Genomic DNA, 21,935 nt, shown 5'->3' with positions numbered 1-21,935 from the left:
AATGCCCTAATACAAATCTCCAATCTAGTAGCTGAAATTGATGCCATTGAAATTCAACAATAGTGACACAACACTTTGAAAGGGGCTGCTTGATCAAAATGCAAAACTAAAAGTTGTCTCTGATGACTTGGGCTAAACAGCATGAACCTGGTAGGCAAAATAAAGTCTATCCTCTCAACTTTATATGGATTGAAGCAAAATAAAATCCCAAGCCACAGAATGGTAAATGTATCTTCAAATTCTAAATGGGAGGAGGAACTTATGAGATAGCTGCAAAACCTTCAAAAGAACTTCATCTTTAAATTAACATAATTCTAATACTTGAATGTTGAAACCTGCATAATACATAATAAATGAAAAAGCCAATACATAGAATCCCTATAATTACAACTGGAGAAATATGTGTGTGGCAGGGGCAGAAATAACTAGGCAAGCACACATGACATTAACATCCTTCTTGACTTTAGGATGCTGGCACTCGGGGCACTATTTTTCCTTTATAAAATATACATAATGTCATCCGTGTGTTCCTTACTGCTTAAAGGGGTAAAGAGGGCAATATCCCCCACTAAGACTGAAGTATTCAAAGTCATTATGCTTACAGAAGCAAATGATAGCAAATGACATCTGAGGTTGCTTCTAACATTAAGCCAACTAGATCCAGAGCCTCAGTCTACTGAATTCAAATTAAAATGTTCACATTTAAAATATTAGAAGCAGGGAAGTGTTTTTCAATTGCCTGGTGCCTGGGAAATTTAACTCAATTAAAAATATTTATGAGGCTTGAACTGTACACTGTGAAATGTCAATGAAATATAGAGAAATCTGACTATTTGCCTACCGACTATGAGACTATTCAAATGAGCGCTATCCTGGCTGCTGCCTGCATGCACCACTTAGTTGAATTTTCTCTCTGCTTCTCAAATCCTGCTCATACTTGACATCAACTCTCTACTGAAAGATGGTTGTCCTTTTCTAAATTCAAGTAGAGATCAATAGGATTAAAAAAAAAACTGATGACTACAGTGTACCTATTTATTAACCTCCCAAGTCGGTGCTGAGCACAGTGGAAACATAATTGTTTCATGACAGATTCAAACCATCAAGCATCAGTGCCTTTCATTTCCCTCTACATTCGGTGAATGTAGTTCAGGTCATGGCCCAGAGGTTAGTGTTTGCCTGGGCATATTTATGGTCACCACAACTCATGGGCATGACAAAGGAACCTTGAACCTAGTCTACTTACGCTTTTCTCACCTGTGATATATAACCTGTTAATTCATATACTTTGGTATTACAGCGACTTCCAGATGCTCCATGTACAAACTGATTAATTTGGACCAATATTCAAGAAATACGAATGTGTCTAATCATCAATGGCTAGTGCCTGTTATCAGTAGAAAGATAAGCCCTAAATTTTAGTCATTGGTAATTCGCTTTATATTTCTTGCCTCAGTACTCTCACCTATAAGTCAGTTTGCTGTTAGTTGCACCTAACAAAGTACATGGAACCAAATGAAGTGCAGTCCCTTTCTTTTTTTCTTCTTTTTTATTTAAATTAGAAACAAGCTTCTTTTACCTGTCAATCTCAATTCCCTCTCCCACCCCTGCACCCCTTCCCCCCACCTACCGCCTATCCCAACCCCTTTCTGCTCCCCAGGGAGGGTGAGCAAGTGCAGTCTCTTTCAACCCAATGGATGGAATAGTATGAAGACAGAACACATCTAGGCTTTAAATTTGTTTTCAGTCTTTCTTCTAAATAGATGTATAACATTTATTAATTCAAAATTTCATGTTTAGAGAGATAACATGTGCAATTAAGAATATGCTTCCCAATAAGAATAGTTTGAAAGAAACCAGGTGGTGGTGACACACACCTTTAATCCCAGCACATGGGAGGCAGAGGCAGGCGGACATCTGTGAGTTAAAGGCCAGTCTGATCAAAAGAGTGAGTTCCAGGACAGCCAGGACTGTTACACAGAGAAACTCTATCTCAAAAAAACACAATGGATGGATGGATGGACAGACAGATAGACAAACAGACAGATAATGTCTCACTTACAAAAGAATTTTACAAACAAGGTCCTATCTTAGCTGGGCATATACAATACTTATTCCAAATTTTGTCTTGTGTCCTGTTCGCCTCTCTCTTTCACTCCCCCACACGTGTGTGTATATGTGTGTGGGTGTGTGCACATATGTGCACTTGTATAAGGTGGAAAGTTGGTGTAAGGTATAAACAGGTTTTGAGAAACAGGGAAGCTAAATAAACAAAGGAAACCCAGAGGCAGGTAGTAACTGAGGCAGCACTGAGCGTGTTCTGGAGCTGTGACTGCTTAAATAATCACAATTTCTATATATTTAATTTCCATTTCACAGAAAAAAGTGTACAGTCAAGCTTCATCAGTATTTTTAATTGCTTTAAATTTCTTAGGAACTTGGCAATTAAAATACTTCTTTGTTTTCAATATCTTAAGTGATACAGGCTTAATTGGTAACAATAGATTTAGTCCCTGGATACAGTTAGCTTAATGGTTTAGAAACAACTCAATATATATGTCAAATACATATATATATATACATAATTCATATATGTGTATTTATATTTTAATCTTCTAGTAGAATGAAAATTATCCTATTTTACATTTGCAATTTATCTATAAAATGTAATTTCTGAAATGAAATGAAGTACATGTCTTTCTCCTCCCTCTGTCACACATATATGCATCATATATACAAACACACAAAAGCAAACATTACCATGACAATAACTTTAAAGATATAACAGAACCATGTGATATTTTTCAAGGACAGGTGATACTATAAACAGCCCCCAGGTAAGACACTCAACCCCAGGAAGGAGGCATGGACTTCACAGTTGACTGCCACTATCAGGTTAAGCTATTAGCTACTGAGTAAAGGTCCATGTAGCAAATCTTTTTTTTTTCTGAGACAGGGCTTCTATGTGCAGCCCAGGCTGTCCTGGGATAAGTCATAGGTCAAGTCAGCTCACAAGCAGCACCCCTTTTGACCACACACACAGTATTTATTTTCAAACTACGGAAATCTTTAGCAGTGCTTAACATGATGAACATCACATTTAAAAGATTCATACTTTTGACTGCATTCTCATATCCTTAGCCATCAAGGAAATGCAAATAAAAAAAACTCTGAGTTACCATCTTATACCTGTCAGAATGCCTAAGATCAAAAACACTGATGACAGCTTATGCTGGAGAGGATGTGGAGTAAGGGGAACACTCCTCCACAGCAGGGTACCTCTGTCTGAGTTGGAACTGGGATATAATGAGGAGGTGAGGGCCTCATGAGGGTGGGCTGAGCAAGCACTGAAAACATGGGGTAAATTTTTGGGCAACCATCCTACCTGGTTCTGATGGCCAGTATGACCTCTGGTGAGGCAGGTAACTTCCACTACAGTTGTGGGACCTCGGTTGTCTTTTCTCTCATTCTCTTTAAGAAGGCACCTAGTAGAGTGTTTTCCCAGGTACATGTTTCTTCTCTACCACGTCTACATGAGCCTCTTCTGTGTTTTCAGTCATTCTTTGTTTCTATCTTTGGTAGCAGTTAATGCTAAACAATTTTGTATTTATTTATTCATGTCTTTAATGCCCAGCTTCCTAATAGACCATGTTTGATGACATGTCCACCCTGTTTACTATATGGAATCTTCTGCATCTGCCACAGTATAGGCAAATATCAAATATTTAGAAAATCGATCCATTGTCAAACACATTCTGCTCAGTTTCCTAGTATATAGGACAACAGGATATATTGGTATAAGCATGGATGTCAGGGATCACAGAAGGCAGGCTGCAGCAAAGGGACTAGAGTTTATTTCTACCCACTATCTCTCTACTCACAGCATCCAACCCCTCTGTTGCTAATAGCAATAGCCAGACCTCATCTCACTGAAGCAGCTGTTCACTCCCAAGACAGTGAATAAATGGAGTCCCGGCACAGAGCTCTGAAAGGTTGCCAACTTCCAGCACAACTTGTCACTGTGTATTGGAGACATTTACTTGAGAAAATTGGTAGGCTTTCTGTGCATCAAAAGTGACCCAAATCCACACACAGCATTCCTATTGAGATAGATCATTTTGTTTGCTAAACTTCATCAGAGAAGATGCGTTTCCATTTCAGTGGTCAAATCAATAGAGTGAGCAAACTGCATTGGATACTGTATATTGGATGACTTTTAATAATTAGCTTGGTTTGCTAACTAACATGTTGCTACAGATGAACTGCTCATAAGCACTAATTAGGAAGCCCCAGTGAGAAATGTGCTCCTTTGCAGCTGTTACATAATATAACTGCACCTACAGCAAGGAAGCATATTAGACAGATTATTCTGAGTTTGTTTTTCCTTAACCAAGGTCAGCATTGCAAGTAACATACACTGCAACCAGAATAGTATGATCAAAGGAATGCCATACAGATATGCCCTCAAAAACATCTCTCCCAGTGTTGGCTCCATCAGAACGCTCACATTGTTCTCCCACTTTAAAGCTGTATTCATCCCCATGCAGTAAACAATGAAATGTCTCAGGGATGTGGGTATAGCACAACAGTCAAGTATGGTCTCTGCATATACAGGACCCTGAGTTTAATCTCCAGTACAACAAAAAATATAAAACTAAGTAAGATCTTTTATACGTATATTTATGTGAAGGAATGTTTTGCTGGTGTGTATGTATGTTCACCATGTATGTGCCTACAGAAGTCAGAAGAAGGCTTCAGATCCCCTGGAACAGAGTTTAAATAGTCAGGAACCACTATGTGAGTGCTGGGAATTGAATCCATCTCCTCTAAAAGAGCAATGAGTGCACGTCACTGCTAAGTTGTCTTCCCAGACCCTAATGTAAAAGTTTTAATTAAATATCTGGAAAAGAACATTCTAGTTTCTAACTGCAATCAGGTGATATGATTCTAAATTTAGAACAAGCTTTTTTATATAATAAAAATAAAAGGGTTGAAAATGTGTGAGGTTTTTTTTTGTTTGTTTTTAGGTATTGTGAGGATGGGGGAAGAGTTTGAGTCACACCCAAGACATAAAGATGAGAAGCAAGTGGAGAGTTGGATCTATGACAGGGTTGAGAAATGACTACTGGTAAAATGTCCAATCCCCAGTTTTCCTAAGAACACCAAGGCTGACCACTTCCTCCCACAAAATATGTTTGTTGTATAATAATGTCTTCTTGAGGTCTTAGAGAGATGGATCAGAGGGTAAGAGCATTGGCTGCTTCTCTAAAGTACTAGGTTCAATTCTCAGTACCCACTTGGCAGCTCACAATTGTCTGTAACTCCAATTACAGGATTCTAACACCCTCTGTGGCCTCAAGAGAATGATGCCAAGTGGTGCACAGACATAAAAGCAGGCAAAAGACCCACATACATAAAATTAATTTTCTAAAATAATGTTTTCTTCTGGGAAAATGACAAGTCTTGTTCTTAAATAGGCTTTTTATGCTCAACAATGCTTAGACCAAAGCCATCTCTCAGAAAAATATCAAAGATTATCATGTTTCCTTCAATTTCCCAGAAGCTCTTTACTATGGCCTCTCCCTAGGCAGTATTCTTTCCATATCTTTACTTGAACTCCTGGGGAAGGATTCATAGGTTCTAAAACAGCTATTACTTGGCTTGTGTTTCATTTTGAAATTAAATAAAAAAGATGTGAGACGAGGCATCAAGGAATTGTTAGATGGGTAACTGGAGAAGCTGGGCAGTGGTGGTGCATGCCTTTAATCCCAGTACTTGGGAGGCAGAGGCAGGCAGATCTCTGTGAGTTCAAGACCAGCCTTGTCTACAAGAGCTAGTTCCAGGACAGGCTCCATAGCTACACAGAGAAACCCTGTCTCGAAAAACAAACAAAAAACAAAAAAAAGGGTAACTGGAGATAGGGATAAGGGTTTCATTTTAGATGGATGGAAAGCTAATCACAGATCCCTAAAATCAGGCAGCCATCACACCTTAATCTAGTAGTCAAGTTTTGTATCTTTATTGGTGAGACCATTTCCTGATAATAAGTTTATTTACCTCATAGGATCATTTTGTGATTAATGAAATGCTATATATGAAGTATTTAACACACTATCTGGTAAATAATCAGCAGTAAGTTAAGGGGCACCATTTTCCACCATCTCTAAATAGCTTTTAATCACAGGTGCATTGATAGACTTTGAAGAGACCATTATCCCTATGAGATTGAATGTAAAAATTGTGAAGTCTTATTTTCTGAAAAGAAGGTCCTTAACTTTTAAACACACTCTCAGAGGTCAACAAGCATCTCACTGCTCAAAAATTAACATAGTTAGTCAATTGCAAACATATAATGTAAGTATAGTAACAATGGAGACTGATTGCCACATATTATATCTGTCCTGTCACAACTTTGTTGTCATCTTATACAACAACACTTGGGTTTGCTAAGTACCAGCAGCCAAGAGTAAACAGAAAGATTAATAACAGATAGGTCACTGTGAGACCTGCTCTTGGGAGCAGGCCCAGCAAGAGATGGCATACAATAGGCAGTGATACCCTGCCCGGCCCCAATCTAATACTTATTGGCATCAAAGAGGGTAGCCTTGATTAATGCCTTGTTATAACATCTTCCAAGGTCAGCCTGTATAATCAAGGATCCATGCCCTAACTGCATCTTTAGAAAGAACATATTTGATCAGGAAAAGAGCATGGTATTTTTCTGAAACTCACAAGTTACCCAGAAGTCTCTGGCTTCCTGAAAATGTTAGTAAGCATTTCAAACTTCTTGGTAACCATTCTTGAAGACCACTGTTTTACTATGACCAATGCTGCTATTATAATCCACAGGAAAATCCTCACAGTGCATGCAAATTTGTCAGAAAGAAGACATGCCTGTAATCAAGAATGAATCCAACTAACGGAGAGTAACACTTCAAACTCCAGCCAATCCATTCTGAATTCTGTTTGGTGATTCCATGTGTCACTGCAGACCCCTCCCCAGGGGACTCCAACCTCCTTTTAAATCTCCCTTAAGAGGGGCTAGATGATTCTGGCAGATCAGCCACATCCACCCTGAACATACAGTATTTTTTATTTTAACTACAGATCTTTCCTTTATCATAGTCTAGTTTCTCATCATAATTTATGTTCTCAGATGTAGAAAATTTTTTGTCAGATGGTATGTACTCCTAGCAACAGAATAAAACAGATAAAAATAGTTCATTTGAGAAGCATGCACAGAGTATGATTTGGGGTAAGACAAGCGACTAGTACAATTGGCAAGTACTCACTGTAGACCAACCAAGTTCTAGGCCTTGTACTGAGTTCAAAAGACCCACAGTAAAGATATCCTTTCCATCATCAAGAAAATATGATGTAAGTAGAGGATGTCAATACACTATCATAGAAGGCATTAGCAATGGGATATACAGGATACTGTATCTGGAGCATATGTGTATGGAGAAGTGTTATAAGCAGAGGAAATGGCATGGACAAATACTTGTGGGTAAAATATGTTTATGGAATACAAAGTAGTTGTATGGCTGTTCTCTGAAGGTCAAGGGAGGAATTTCCAATGTTGTGGCTAAAGCCTATAGTCAGTCTATGAATTTTCTTACAATCCCTAGTAAGACATTTATATTATTTAGAAGGCACAAAGAACTTTGAATTAATTAATTAATTAATTAATTAATTAATTGGAGGTGTGTGCCAAAACAGATGTGTGGAGGTCAAATAACAACTTGGCTAAGTTGGTTCTCTCCTTCCATCTTTACATGGGTTCCAAGGATTGAACTTGGGTCTTCAGGCTTATGCAGCAAGTGCTTTTACTTGCTGAGCCATCTTACCTACCCTGGCATAAGGAGCTATTAAAGAGTTGTAAGCCATACAAACACTGTAAAGTTTGCTCTTAGAAAGATAATACTGGTTTTACTACACAAAATAAATTGAAGTAAAGTGGCATGTAAAGAATGGGGGTAAATTTGAAGATTACTGTTATGTAAGCAAAAGATGATGTGCTACGAATTTAGTGCTCTAATTCTGTTGTGGATGCTGTAGTATGCCATCAATAACTCCCTTCCAAACCAACGCATTTAACACTACACTTGATCACCACATTCAGCTGATGCCCAGCATTAGGCAACGAAGGAATTCAGACTTGTGTTTATCCCTCACCTCAATTGAAGACAGCATTGAAGGACCATCTCAGCATCTAAGCTCCCCATGGAACCAGCCAAAGTTCTTGTTGGAATTGCATTCCAACAAGGAGTTCAAGCTACTCCTTCTGTGTAATGTTACTTGGCCAACTCCCTTGCTGGTATGTCCCTGGGAGTGTTTACTAATATATTTCCTGCCTACAAACTTGTGCCTCCACATCTTTCCAAGGGACCAGATCAAAGATAGAACCTCGGTAGTCCATATCTACAAAATGAGAGAGCAGACAGGCTGCTTTGCTATAAGCACTTTATATCTTCTGTACCATTTTGTGGACTTTGGGATTCTTCTGCAATTCTTACAGCTGTTTGAAAACAGCAGGAGACTAATATGACAGACGTTTAATTTTAGCAACCCCAGCAGGACTCACCACAGAAATTAGAAATGTTTCACAACATACCACCCACAAATCTTGGACCCAGTTGGGGTTGACAGTGTCTACTTTCATAGATATAAAATTCTTCATAGCTTCCATGCCAAAGCTTGCTTCTCATGAAAAATACTGCCATTCCCTCTGGACTGGCAGGAATGGTGCAGTTATCTTTTGCTGATACCAGAACAAAAAGCAGTAAGTCCAGCAGTTTTTAAAATGTGGTGCAAAGCCAAATGTATGATTAATATATCAAGGTGGATATTGCTACTGTCTCTCCTCCCCTTTCAAAAAGTTCCTTTGTAAAATGCAATGGAAATACAGGGTTCTTTCGTGAGTTATTATGGCTACCACTCACTTTTCTCAATGGCAATACATTCCTAAACTTTAACTTCTGAGATTCTGCGCACATCAGCACAGAGGCTTCATAGCAAATTTCTGTGATTGATGAAGGACATTTTACTATATAGAACTCCCAGAAAGCATGTGTCTATGAAGTGGAGTAACAATTTTAGAATCAGAGGGGCAAAGAGCTTCTAATATGTAGCCAGGGAGTTCTCATCCTAGTACCTCTAAAAATATATGGTAACTTCAGGAGATTTGTGAAGCCCAAGAAGTGTGTTGTGAAATTTATTGGAGAGATGCTGTAACTGTTACTCAAATATAAAATCTAATATTCAGGAGGTCTGTAGGCCCTGAAAGCCTAAGAACCATTTTCTACTCCAAATCCTGTTTTGTGCTTCATAAAGTTTAGAGAAATGAAGTTCCAATGACTTATCCAAGGTCAAGCACTTTATTAGCAGCTCCGCTGATATCATCAGTCTTGTTTGCTTCTCAGGAAAAGCTCTCTGCATCATTCCTAGTATATTAGAGCACTCTCTCTCTCTCTCTCTCTCTCTCTCTCTCTCTCTCTCTCTCTCTCTCATCACACCACTTTCCTGCCACCAAAAAGGAAACAAAGCCTCTGCTAAGCTGAGTAACTTGTATAATACCTCCTATTTATCTAGCAATTTGTGGCTTTTCAGGGCACTTTCAAATACTTGATTACATTTGATTTGAGCCTCAAAAACCCTTTCAAGGGGAGAAGTTACGAGATAAAAGCATTGACTCTGAAACTGGACTGACTGCTATGGAATGCCTCCTCAGCTAGCAGTCACCCTGAACAAGTTACTTGGTAGATTTCTGTCTCTCCGCTGCCTCATCCACATGATTAGGACAGCGATGGCATCTTCATCATTCATTTATTCTAAGACTAAGTAGGTTAATGCATGAAAATCACATAGTGTAGCCTACCATAGAGTCCACATTTAATGAACATTAGCTGTCACCATGAGAAACATTTGATATTTACCAATGAGGGGCTCAAAAACCAGAGGATGCAAATGACTTCCTTTTTTATCTGAAGCCAAAACTTTTTCAAAGTATAACATGTAGAATTCAGAGTATAAATATAACAACTACAAGGCAATCAATCTCCCATGATTAACACAGCTATTAATTTATTTATGTTTAGCAATAAGCCAGATGTCATCCTTGCATGTCTAATGTGTAAAATTCTAAATCTGTCCCAGGAATCACTTCTTATTCCTGTTTTTAAGTTCACAGAGGAGAAAATCTAATCAAAATTATTGAATGCATTCTATTGAAGCCTCTTTTGAAGCTGCATTACTCCCATCCCTAAAAGAATATTTTAAATAAGAAAAACAGCCTGAGTATGCTCAACTATTTGAGGGCAATTTGTTCTAAATAAAATCATATGTCATTTTAAAACTCAAACCCCCTCTAATAAAAGACCCTATATGAGTTCAAAAATGTTTTCAAAAAGGTCAAAAAAGTCCATATCATATGCCCAACTGATCATCAAGGTCAGTGCTTAGGGTGTGAGTAAATTGTGCAAAGCCTCAGACAAAACTAAGAAGGAGGAAGTGGCAGTAACCACATTGGCTGCATGAACACAGAACTCCCAAATGCACATCAGATGAAGGGACCTTCTAAATGCTTTTCTCAATTACCATAGAACATTTTATAAACTTCTCTACCCAGATCCCTTGGTGCTTTACAGGATGGTAGACTGTAAAATGCATCCCTTTTGGCAAGAGCACCCCTGAAGGCAGTGAGCATGTTCTTCGGTGATTATGAAAGTACAAGAAGCTTACAGAACACCAAATAGATTAGACCACAAAAAGAAGTCCCCTTGCCATATAATAATCAAAACATCAAACTTACACAGTAAAGAAAACATATTAAGAGCAGCAAAACAAAAAGGCCAAGTAACATATAAAGGTAGACCTATCCGAATTACACCCGACTTCTCAATGGGAACTTTGAAAGCCAGAAGATCCTGACTAGATGTTCTACAAACACTAAGGGAACATGGATGTTAGCCCAGACTACTGTATCCAGCAAAGCTTTCAATCACTATAAATGGAGAAAACAAGATATTCCATGACAAAACCAGATTTAAGCAATACATATCCACAAATCACAGCTCTACAGAAATTACTGGAAGGAAAACTATAACGAAATGAAGATAACTAAGCCCAAAAAACCATAGGCAATAGATAATTCCACTTTACCAAACACCAAAAAAGTGGGGAAATACACACACAATAACACCACCAACAATAAATCCAAAACAAGCAAGAATCAACAATCAATGGTCATTAATATCCTCCAATGACAATGGTCTTAACTTGCCTATAAAAAGATAGAGGCTAACAGAATGGATACGAAAACAGAATCCATCCTACATGATGCATACAAGAACCACATCTCAACTTCAAAACAGACGGTACCTCAGAGCAAAGGGTTGGAAAAAGATTTTCCAATTGGCCCAGACCAGAAGGCCCACCCTGAGTCTGGATACACCTCACCCCTCTGTCAAGAAACACACCTCAACTTCAAAGACAGATGTTACCTCAGAGTAAAGGGTTGGGAAAACAGGTTCCAATCAAATGGGGCCAAGAAACAAGCTGGAGTAGCAATCCTAATATGTAACAAATTAGACTTCAAACTAAAATTCATCAAAAGATATGAAGAAGGTCATTTCATACTCATCACAGGAAAAGTCCATCAAGATGAAGTCTCAAGCCTGAACATCTATGCCCTAAATACGAAGGCACCCACATTCGTAAAAGAAACATTACTAAAGCTCAAACAACATATAAACCAAACACATTCATAGTAGGAAACTTCAACACCCCGCTTACACCACTAGACAGGACCACCAGACAGAAACTTAACAAAGAAACAAAGTATCTAACAGAAGTTATGACCCAACTGGTTTTAACAAATATCTATAGAACATTCCATCCAAACACAAAAGAATATACCTTCTTCTCAGCACCACATGGCACCTTCTTTAAAATTGACAACATAGTTGGCAACAAAGCAAACCTCCACAGATACCAAAGAATTGAAATATCCCCCTGTGTCTTATCAGATCACCATGCTTTAAAGCTAGAATTCAACAGCAATACGAATTGCAGAAAACCTACAAACTCGTGGAAATTGAATAACACCCAATTGCACCATTCCTGGGTTGAGAAAGAAATAAAACAAGAAATTAAAGACTTCCTAGAATTTAATGAGAATGTAGACACAACATACCCAAACTTATGGGACACTCTGAAAGCAGTGCTAAGAGTAAAGTTCATAGAACTAAGTGCCCACATGAAGAAACTGGAGAAAAGTCACACTAGAGAATTGACAGAACAACTGAAAGCTTTAGAGCAAAAAAAGCAAACTCACCACGGAGGAGTAGGCACCAGAAAATAAACTGAGGGCTCAAATCAATAAAGTAGAAACTACGAAAACATTACAAAGAATCAATGAAACAGAGTTGGTTCATTGAGAAATCAACAGGATAGACAAACCTCTATACAAACTAACCAAAAGGCAAAGAGAATGCATGCTAATTTAAAAAATTCAGAAACGAAAAGGTGGATATAACAACAGACACTGAGGAAATCCAGAGAATCATCAGGTCATACTTTGAAAACCTGTACTCCACAAAATTTGAAAATCTAAAGGAAATGGATAAATTACTGGACAGATATCACTTACCAAAATTAAACCAAGAACAGATAAGCAGTTTAAATAGACCCATAATGCCTAATGAAATAGAAGCAGTCATCAAAAGTCTCCCAACCAAAAATAGCCCAGGGCCAGATGGCTTTCACTGCAGAATTCTACCAGAAATTCAAACAAGAGCTAATACCAATACTCCTCAAATTGTTCCACACAATAGAAACAGAAGGGACATTGCCAAACTCTTTTCACGAGGCTACAATCACTTTGATACCCATGCCACACAAAGATACAACTAAAAAAGTGAATTACAGACCAATATCCCTCATGAACATCGATGCAAAAATACTCAACAAAATATTGGCGAATCAAATCCAAGAACACATCAGAAAAATCATCCACTATGACCAAGTAGGCTTCATCCCAGGGATGCAAGGGTGGTTCAACATACGAAAATCCATCAATGTAATCCACCATATAAACAAACTGAAAAAGAAAAACCACAGGATCATCTCACTAGATGCTGAAAAATCCTTTGACAAAATCCAACATCCCTTCATGATAAAAGTCTTGGAGAGAACAGGAATAACAGGAACATATCTAAACATGATAAACGCAATATACACCAAACCAACAGCCAACATCAACCTAAATGGAGAGAAACTCAAGGCGAGGCTGTCCACTCTCTCCATATCTCTTCAATATTGTGCTTGAAATCCTAGCTAGAGCAATAAGAAAACAAAAGGAGTTCAAGGGGATAGAAATTGGAAAGGAAGAAGTCAAACTTTCACTATTTGCAGATGATGTGATAGTCTACATAAGTGACTCAAAAAACTCTACCAGAGAACTTCTACAGCTGATAAACACCTTCAGCAAAGTGGCAGGATACTATATTAACTAAAAAAAAATCAGTAACCCTAATATATACAGAAAATGAATGTGCTGAGAAAGAAATCAGAGAAACATCACCCTTTACAATAACAACTAACAATAAAATATCTTGGGGTAACAAAAATGAGAAAGACCTGTATAGTAAGAACTTTGAGTCCTGAAAACCGCTTGGTATTGCCTCCAAAATAGACAGACATATCAATGGAATCTAATTGAAATTCCTGATGTTAACCCACACACCTATGAACACCTGATTTTTGACAAAGAAGCTTAAGTTATACAATGGAAAAAAGAAAGCATCTTCAACAAATGGTGTTGGCATAACTTGATTCAGACATGTAGAAAATTGCAGTCAGTTACATATCTATCGCCATGCACAAAACTTAAGCCCAAATGGATCAAAGATCTCAACATAAATTCAGCCACACTGACCCGCCTAGAAGAGAAGGTAGCTGGTACCCTTGAACTAATTGGTACAGGAGACCGATTTCTGAACATAACATCAGTAGCACAAACATTGAGATCTGCAATTAATAAATGGGACTTCCTGAAACTGAGAAGCTTCTGTAAGGCAAAGGACACAGTCAGCAAGACAAAACACCAGCCCACGGAATGGGAAAAGATCTTCACCAACCCCACATCTGACAGAGGGCTGATCACCAAAATATACAATGAACTCAAGGAGTTAGCCACCAGAACACCGAACAATGCAATTGAAAGTCAGAGTGCAGAACTAAATAGAGAGTTCTCAACAGAGGAATCCAAAATGGTTGAAAGACACTTGAGAAAGTGCTCAACATCATTAGCCATCAGGAAATTGCAACTCAAAACCACTCTGAGATACCATCTTACTCCTGTCAGAATGACTAAAATCAATAGCACCAAAGACAATTTGTGCTGGAGAGGATGTGGAGAAAGAGGAACTCTCCTCCATTGCTGATAGGAGTGCAAACTTGTACAAGCACTTTGGAAATCAGTATGGTGGTTTCTCAGGGAAATTGGAATCAGTCTACCTCAGTATCCAGCAATTCCTCTCTTGGGTATATACCCAAAAAATGCACACTCATACAATAAGGACATCTGTTCAACGATGTTCATAGCAGCATTTTTTGTAATAGAAAGAACATGGAAGCAACCTAGATGTCCCTCAACTTAAGAATGGATAGAGAAAATGGTACATTTACACAAAGGGGTACTACTCAGCAAAAAAAAAAAGGAATCTTGAAATTCGCAGCCAAATGGATGGAACTAGAAGAAATCATCCTGAGTGAGGTAACCCAATCACAAAAAGATAAACATGGTATGTACTCACTCATTTTTGATTTTTAGACATAGAGCAAAGGATCACTAGTCTACAATCCATACTGCCAGATGAGCTGGGAAACAAGGAGTACCCCAAGAGAAGATTGCATAGTCCTTTAAAGAAGGGGATGGGGACAAGAACCCCTTACCAAATTGGAACCCGGAGGCAGGGAGAGGAAGCAGAGTCTTCATCCTGTTGCTGTTCGAAGGAGAAACAGATACCCACAGCTAAGCACTGAACCATATTACTGAAATTCATTTGTGGAGAGGTAGGAGGGATGAGCAAAGGAGCCAAGACGGGGCTGGAGAGACCTGCAGAAACAGTGGACCTGACCTACTGATAGCAATGGAGGCCCTAGTCATAAAGCTGGGGAAACAGCATTGGAACAAACCAAGCCCTCTGAATGTGGGTACCAGCTAGAAGGCCAAGACAGTCTATGGGACCTCTAAAAGTGGAGCCAGTGTTTATCCCTAGAGATCAGTGGACTTTTGGAGCCCATTCCCTGTGGAGGGATACTATTGCAACCCAAATGACAGACTCTGAAGGTCCCTGGTGGGAGGCCTCACTATCCCTGGGTAGGATTTGGAGGGTGGGTTGGGGGAGGTTGGTAGGGAACATGGGAGATTGGGAGGGCATGGGAATGGGGGAATGGATATTTAAATATGAGTAGTTAATAAGGAATTTAAATAAAAAAAGAAAAAGGAAAGTGAATAATTTATTTAAAGGTAATGGATTCTCAAGTCAAAGTTTAATGTTCCATACTATGTCCCTCCCTAATCTATGTATCCATCCCTGCCCCCTCTTTTGAATCTTGTTTTATAAAGTGTTAGACTTCATTATATCATTGTCAAGCATAACTGGGTTTTGTTGATCCTCTGCATCTTCTTTTCCACCATACTCCTGCTCCCCATCTTGAACTTTTCTGACTCTTAACAGTTTATTTTAGGCTCTCATATCACATATGCTCTATTATATGTCCCCTTCCTTAACACCTCTTTTTTCTCTTGTAGTTCCCTATCTGATTACATGACCTAAACACATGTGGGTGTTCAGGCACATGCTCTCTCTCTCTCTCTCTCTCTCTCTCTCTCTCTCTCTCTCTCACACACACACACACACACCATCTACACAGGTGTAAACACTTAAAGCTAGGATTTGCATATAAGACAGAACATGAAATATTTGTCTGATCTATGTTACATTATTTAATATGGTATTTCTCAGATCCATTTTCTCACATTTTGATAATTTATTTTTTCTTTATGGCTGTTGTGGGCTTATACCACATTTTCACTATCCATTCATCTATTAATAGGTACCTATGCTGGCTCAATTTCTTACAATTTTGAATAATGCAGCAATAAATACAGTCGTTTCCATGGTAGGGTATTGAGTAACTGGGACATATGCCCAGAGGTAAGATACCTCTGCCTTTATTCATTTCCATAATGGCTGTACCAATGGTGCATAAAAGCTTCTTTTTCCCCTCATCATTGTTAGAATGTGTTGCATTTTTTGATGATAGATATTCTGAGTGTGGTGATATGGAATCTCAAATGAGTTTTAATTTGCATTTCTCTGATGTCTAAGGATGTTGAACACTTTTTAAAATATTAATTGGTCATTTGTGTTTCTTCTTTGATTTGCCCACTTATTGGTTGACATGTTTGTTCTTTTGGTGTTTAAATGCTGCCTGTTTTTTGTATTTTGAACAATAATGTCTACAGCCTGCAAAGATTTTTGTCGCCCTATAGGCTGTTCTCTGTTATAGTGTCTTCTTAGAAGCATTTTACTTTCATATATTTCTGTTTGTCAATTCTTGCAATGATTTCCTGTGCAACTAGAGAACCATTTGCATAGTTCTTCCCCATGTATATATCTTTTTGTTGTTATCGTTTGGCATTCTTTTCTCTTTTCCATTTATTAATTGTAAAAAATAATGGGTTTCATTGTATTTTATATATGTATATAATATAATTTGATCATCACAAGTCCCTATCATTATAGCCTCTTCCCTTCTACTGTTACTTTCCCTCTACCTCCAAGAGCTCTCTCTACTTCCATGTTTCATGTTGGTTGCTTTCTCTTTTAACTTTAATCATTAGTGTTACATGTATTGTTTTGGTCTTCTCTAGGCTATCATAGTGCTGAGATTTTATAAGTGTAGTTTCCCCATTCTATAAGAGTGTTTTGTCTAGAAGTTTTGGCATTTCACAAGATCTTTGATCCATTTTGAATTGATTTTTGTACAGTTGAGTGATGTGGGTCTAAATTTATTCTTCTGCACAAGGTGTTGCCACTGGATCCTGCTGTATATTCACTGACCTCCATACTCTAATGTAGGCCACAGTTATCATTCTCCAAACAATAGTATTAGAAATCTGTTGTGAATATGTCTATGATTTTCTTTGTAATGTGGAGCTATGAATTTATAATCATAGGTAAATCTACTGTCAGTCCCTTTTTCTTGGAATGTTAATATGCTTAAAATTTACAGTTACTATTTTTCCAGTGGGCAGTCTCCCTAGAGACACCCTTAGGGAGAAAATTGTGACATAAAACTCAGGAGCAGCCTGTTTCCATGTTCTCAAATTTAGATTCAATTTTCATCTCGTTTAGGTTCATATTTTCTTAGTGTAGAAAGTAATCTCATGAAATAACACAAACTAGCCTACTGAAGGTTTGAATTGGAATGAACCCTGAGTTGATTGGACACATGTTGGTCAATTAGCATTTCAAATAAGTATCAAAGAAGCAGAGGAAGATTTTTTTACTGGCACAATTGAAAAACTTTGGAGACTATAGGAACCTAATTTCTCCTACAAAGTTAAAGAGAAGAAATAAGAATGAATTTGATTGGAGTTTGGGGGGCATTTTTTCATTGTAAACACTTCTTATTTTGGTACAGAAGCTGTGATTTTCTACAAAAAGCAATATTTGAAGCCTCTAAAATGTTTTCTTTCTCTGTTATAGAGATACAACTTTATATCCTTGTCTCTCACACATGAGATATCCTTAGAAGCCTCTGTAGAAGCAAAATGTCCCACTTATATGACCTCAGAGAGGCAGATGCTGGTAATGCCAACCCTTTTGTTACACTGGGATAAAGTTTCAAATAGAAGGAAAGAGTAGAAAACATGAACTACTTGCAGATTGCTTCCTCTTTATCCCAGGACTTTAGCCTTGGAAAAAAAGGAACCCGAGCCATTCTCAGGTACCTTACGTCATCACTTGCAGCTTCCACATCAAAAGAAATGTTGCACTTGCTGAGAATACACGAGCTTTGATATTCTAGATCTCTGCATACTTTCCAGCTTCACAAATCCCTATCATCTAATGTCCCCAAATCATTGGTCACACTAGGCCCTCTGGCACACCAATACTGACATGTATATTCAAACTCAGAGAGTTTGTTTTCAAGTAGCAGAAAGAGACCTATGCCTGAATTCTTTAAAGGCACCACTGCATTTGTGTAGCATTTTATTGATAAGTTAGTAGTTAACTGACTGGTTATGGATGTTGTACATTGTCTATTTCCTGTATATCAAAGGTAGTCATCCTAGAAAGGATTCATAGTTACTCAACCTGCTCCTTCCCCTTCATACCAAATGGCTAAGTGGGAAGTCAAGTTCCTACCAATGGGATGAGATGCAGTCAGCATCTACATTAGGCATAGAACACAGAAATCACTTGGCCCAGTGTGCCTGCTAGCTCAGTTTGGGTTCTGACACATGCTTTTTGCAAAAGGACTGCCTTTTGGAACTACTTTCACTTTGTTCATATATTCCTTTGGGTGACACTGAGATTCTTCATTGCTGTTGCTAACAGCATGAATAATAAACAGAATGTGTCATATACTTCTGCCTCTCAGTCATACACATCTTAAGGCTTCTAAAAAAGAAAAAAACAACAGGCATGTACTCCAATAGACACCATTGTTCACTGGGGACAGCTCTCTGGATTTCAAGCTCAGCACCTGGTAGCAACTCCTGGCCAGTTAAAGTGACCCTAAAAAGTCCCCAGCATCTTTGTAGGGGAAGCTGTAGCCACGCCTTCTTAGGGACTGGCTACAGGTGTGCCTGACCACGCTTATGAGGGCGTGGTCAGAGTGATGTAGTGTGACTGCGTTTGCTCTTTTGGTTTCACTTTGGTACTTGCTGTACAGACTGCTGCCACGCCGGCTGGCTAGGTCGCTCTGTAAGTAAGGCTTTTCCCTATTAAATACCCTTATATTTCTACCTGACTCCGTATTGGTAATTTCCCACTATACATCTTCCCTGGAACAATCATAATAGGCATTGCCAAAGTCAGTCCAGGCTCAAAAAATAGAGAGAAATGAGGATATGAGCTGGATCGGAGTCTTCTCTAGCTTTCAACCCTATAATGTAAGTAGACAAATCACAAATCTAACATCTGTTCACAAAGAAGTATCTTTCTTACCTGGAATAACCTGAAAATTTTCCCATGTGTTTGACTGCAAACCCCAGACTCTTTCTCAATTATACAGATGGAAGAGAGACAGAATTGAGGAATATGTGATAATGAGGATATGATGTTTCCAAACAATGATTTCAAGACTAACGACATCAATAGCCCAGAGTCTGTCTGTCTCTCAGGAATGGAAATAAGAAAATTTCAATACCAATATGAGCCATACCACTGGCTTGTAATGTGGCCTCTGGCAGATCAGTGATATTTTCACTCTGCCTGAGTTTCCTAGCTCATATCTGCCACTGGGGCTGCCAACCTACTCCCAGAAGACTCACGCTTTCGGCACATCTCATTCAGAATGTCTTATTTGAAAAGCTTTCACCTTGGCCATCGCTGATGCCTGAAATAATATCACACCAGACTAGCTGTAGACTGAAGTGCATCACTGACTATATCCTACTGTTGGGTCTCATGCTGGTGCACTGCTTGGTGGCTAGCTATTAAAGAAATAACAGTGACTCCAGAACCCCTGCTTAATAGACTATTCCGCTGCACCTCTGTCTTATTACTCCAAGAAAATAAGGTTTCCCGAGGTTTCACAGACAGTACAATGGGAAAATGTGCTATGAATTAAAATTTCACAGGGAAAGAAAAATGCAAAGACACCTTTAGAAGGGAAAACTAATATGCAGATTTGTTTATTACCTTGGCTATTTCCAAGATAACAAGCTTATTTCTAGGAGAAAAGCACAAACAAACAACAACAACAACAAAAAACTATTGCTCTGAGCTAGTAAAAGCTACCACTGGCACCGCCTGTTGAAAACATACCTTCCCATTGTCCCTCTCCCTCTTAACTCTATGCCAAGTACAGTAATAGCTCTTAAACAAAATTGTAGCTACATGTGTTTACAACTTCCAAGTGTTCATCTGAGTCACTGCCATTATCTCAAAAGGCTCCAAAACCATAGAAAGTTTATGCCGCCATGCCTTCCCTAGGTGATTGCATTTCTAATCATGCAAAGCACCTGAGGTAATTTTTATTTTTTATTAGAAACAAGCTTGGTTTACATGTCAATCCCAGTTCCCTCTCCCTCTCCTCCTCCGCTGTTCCCCACCCCATCCCAACCCCTTTCTGCTCCCCAGGGAGGGTGAGGCCTTCCATGGAGATCTTCAGGGTCTGTCATATCATTTGGAGCAGGACCTAGACCCTCCTCAGTGTGTCTAGGCTGAGAGTGTCCCTCTGGACTCCCAAAATCCACCATATACTAGGGATAAATACTGATCCACTGTGACCAGAGGCCCCGTATGGCCCATAAATTGCTCAGACCTCCAAACTGACAATCCTCGCTAAGGGGGTCTGGAACAGTCCTATGCTGGTTTCCCAGCTATCAGTCTGAGGTCCTTTTTTAAAGATTTAATTATTTTTATTTCATGAATATGGCTGTTTTACCTGCATGTATGTTTTTGCACCACATGCAGGCATTAGAGCCCCTCCCCCCCCCCGCCCATGCAACATCTGTGAGCTATCATATGGGTGCTGGAACCCAAACCTGGATTCTCTGGGAGAGAAGCCACTGCTGAGCAATCTCTCCTGCCCCTCACCTAGGATAATTTTTAAAATGCAAATGTCCAACAATCTGGCTATTTTGTTTAACAAAATGTCCCTCTTCCCCTTATCTGCCACACAGCAACTGTTTCACCAGACAAGATTTGGAAGCTGTTCCCTAAGATCCTCTTCATCCTTGATGCTCTAGGAAGGATGCAACACTGGCATCGCCCAACAACTTGTTAGCAATAAAGACTCTAAGGCTCTAAAATTTAATATGATCCCTAGGAAATCTGTATGCACAGTAAATAATGAGACATATCATATTTAAAGGATTGCATCATCTGGTAGCCTAATAACCTGCATGAATCCCTCATTGTGAATTAGTTTCATAGATAACAGCAACAAGTCATTCACTGACTCACTCACTCACGCATTTCGTATCTAAAAAAGTGTCTGAGTAGTTTGATAGGGGAAAAAATCCTCATTCTGTCAAGATCTTAAACTAGAGGAATCCCTCAGTAATGGTAAACTACAAGGCATTCTGACAGACTCATGGGGATACTTTGAAAGAAGGCAAAGGGAAATAGTAAACAAGTCATACCATGTGTAAATGGTCACCTATTGATATCAATATATAATATAGGGTTGACTTGTGCTACTTAATCCAATCCCTGATCCTCATATATTCTATTCCTACCAACTCAACTTTCTTGCTTCTCTACTCATCTAGTAGGTCAGAGGAGGCTGGTTTTAAGTATAGGTCTCTATACAAGATTTCATAAAGTGTGGAATTTCATATGGGTCCTCAAGTTTATTCCATTGATCAATGTGCATCTCTCAGCCCTCATCAGGGAAGCTTTTTTATGTCAGTAGATGATAATTAACAAAGAGTCAGAGCTGGTCGAGGTGTAGAGAATAAAAGATAGCAGAATATTCAGCCCTGGATGGGACATCTATATCACACCCTGCCTTCTGATTAGCTCAGGGATGATTGATGAAGAAGGAGTTCAAAGATTTTTAAGAGACACACTGGATGGATACAATGAAACAGTGTTTTGTGAACACAGGAGAACAGTTGAAACTTTGGACCCACAGTAGCATGCATAAGACCTAGTAAAGCTCAATCCAGGTATAATGCCAGCATG

Source organism: Cricetulus griseus, chromosome X (genome assembly GCF_003668045.3).
Source record: "Cricetulus griseus strain 17A/GY chromosome X, alternate assembly CriGri-PICRH-1.0, whole genome shotgun sequence".
Taxonomy (NCBI): domain Eukaryota; kingdom Metazoa; phylum Chordata; class Mammalia; order Rodentia; family Cricetidae; genus Cricetulus; species Cricetulus griseus.
Note: the sequence above shows the minus strand (reverse complement) of the source record.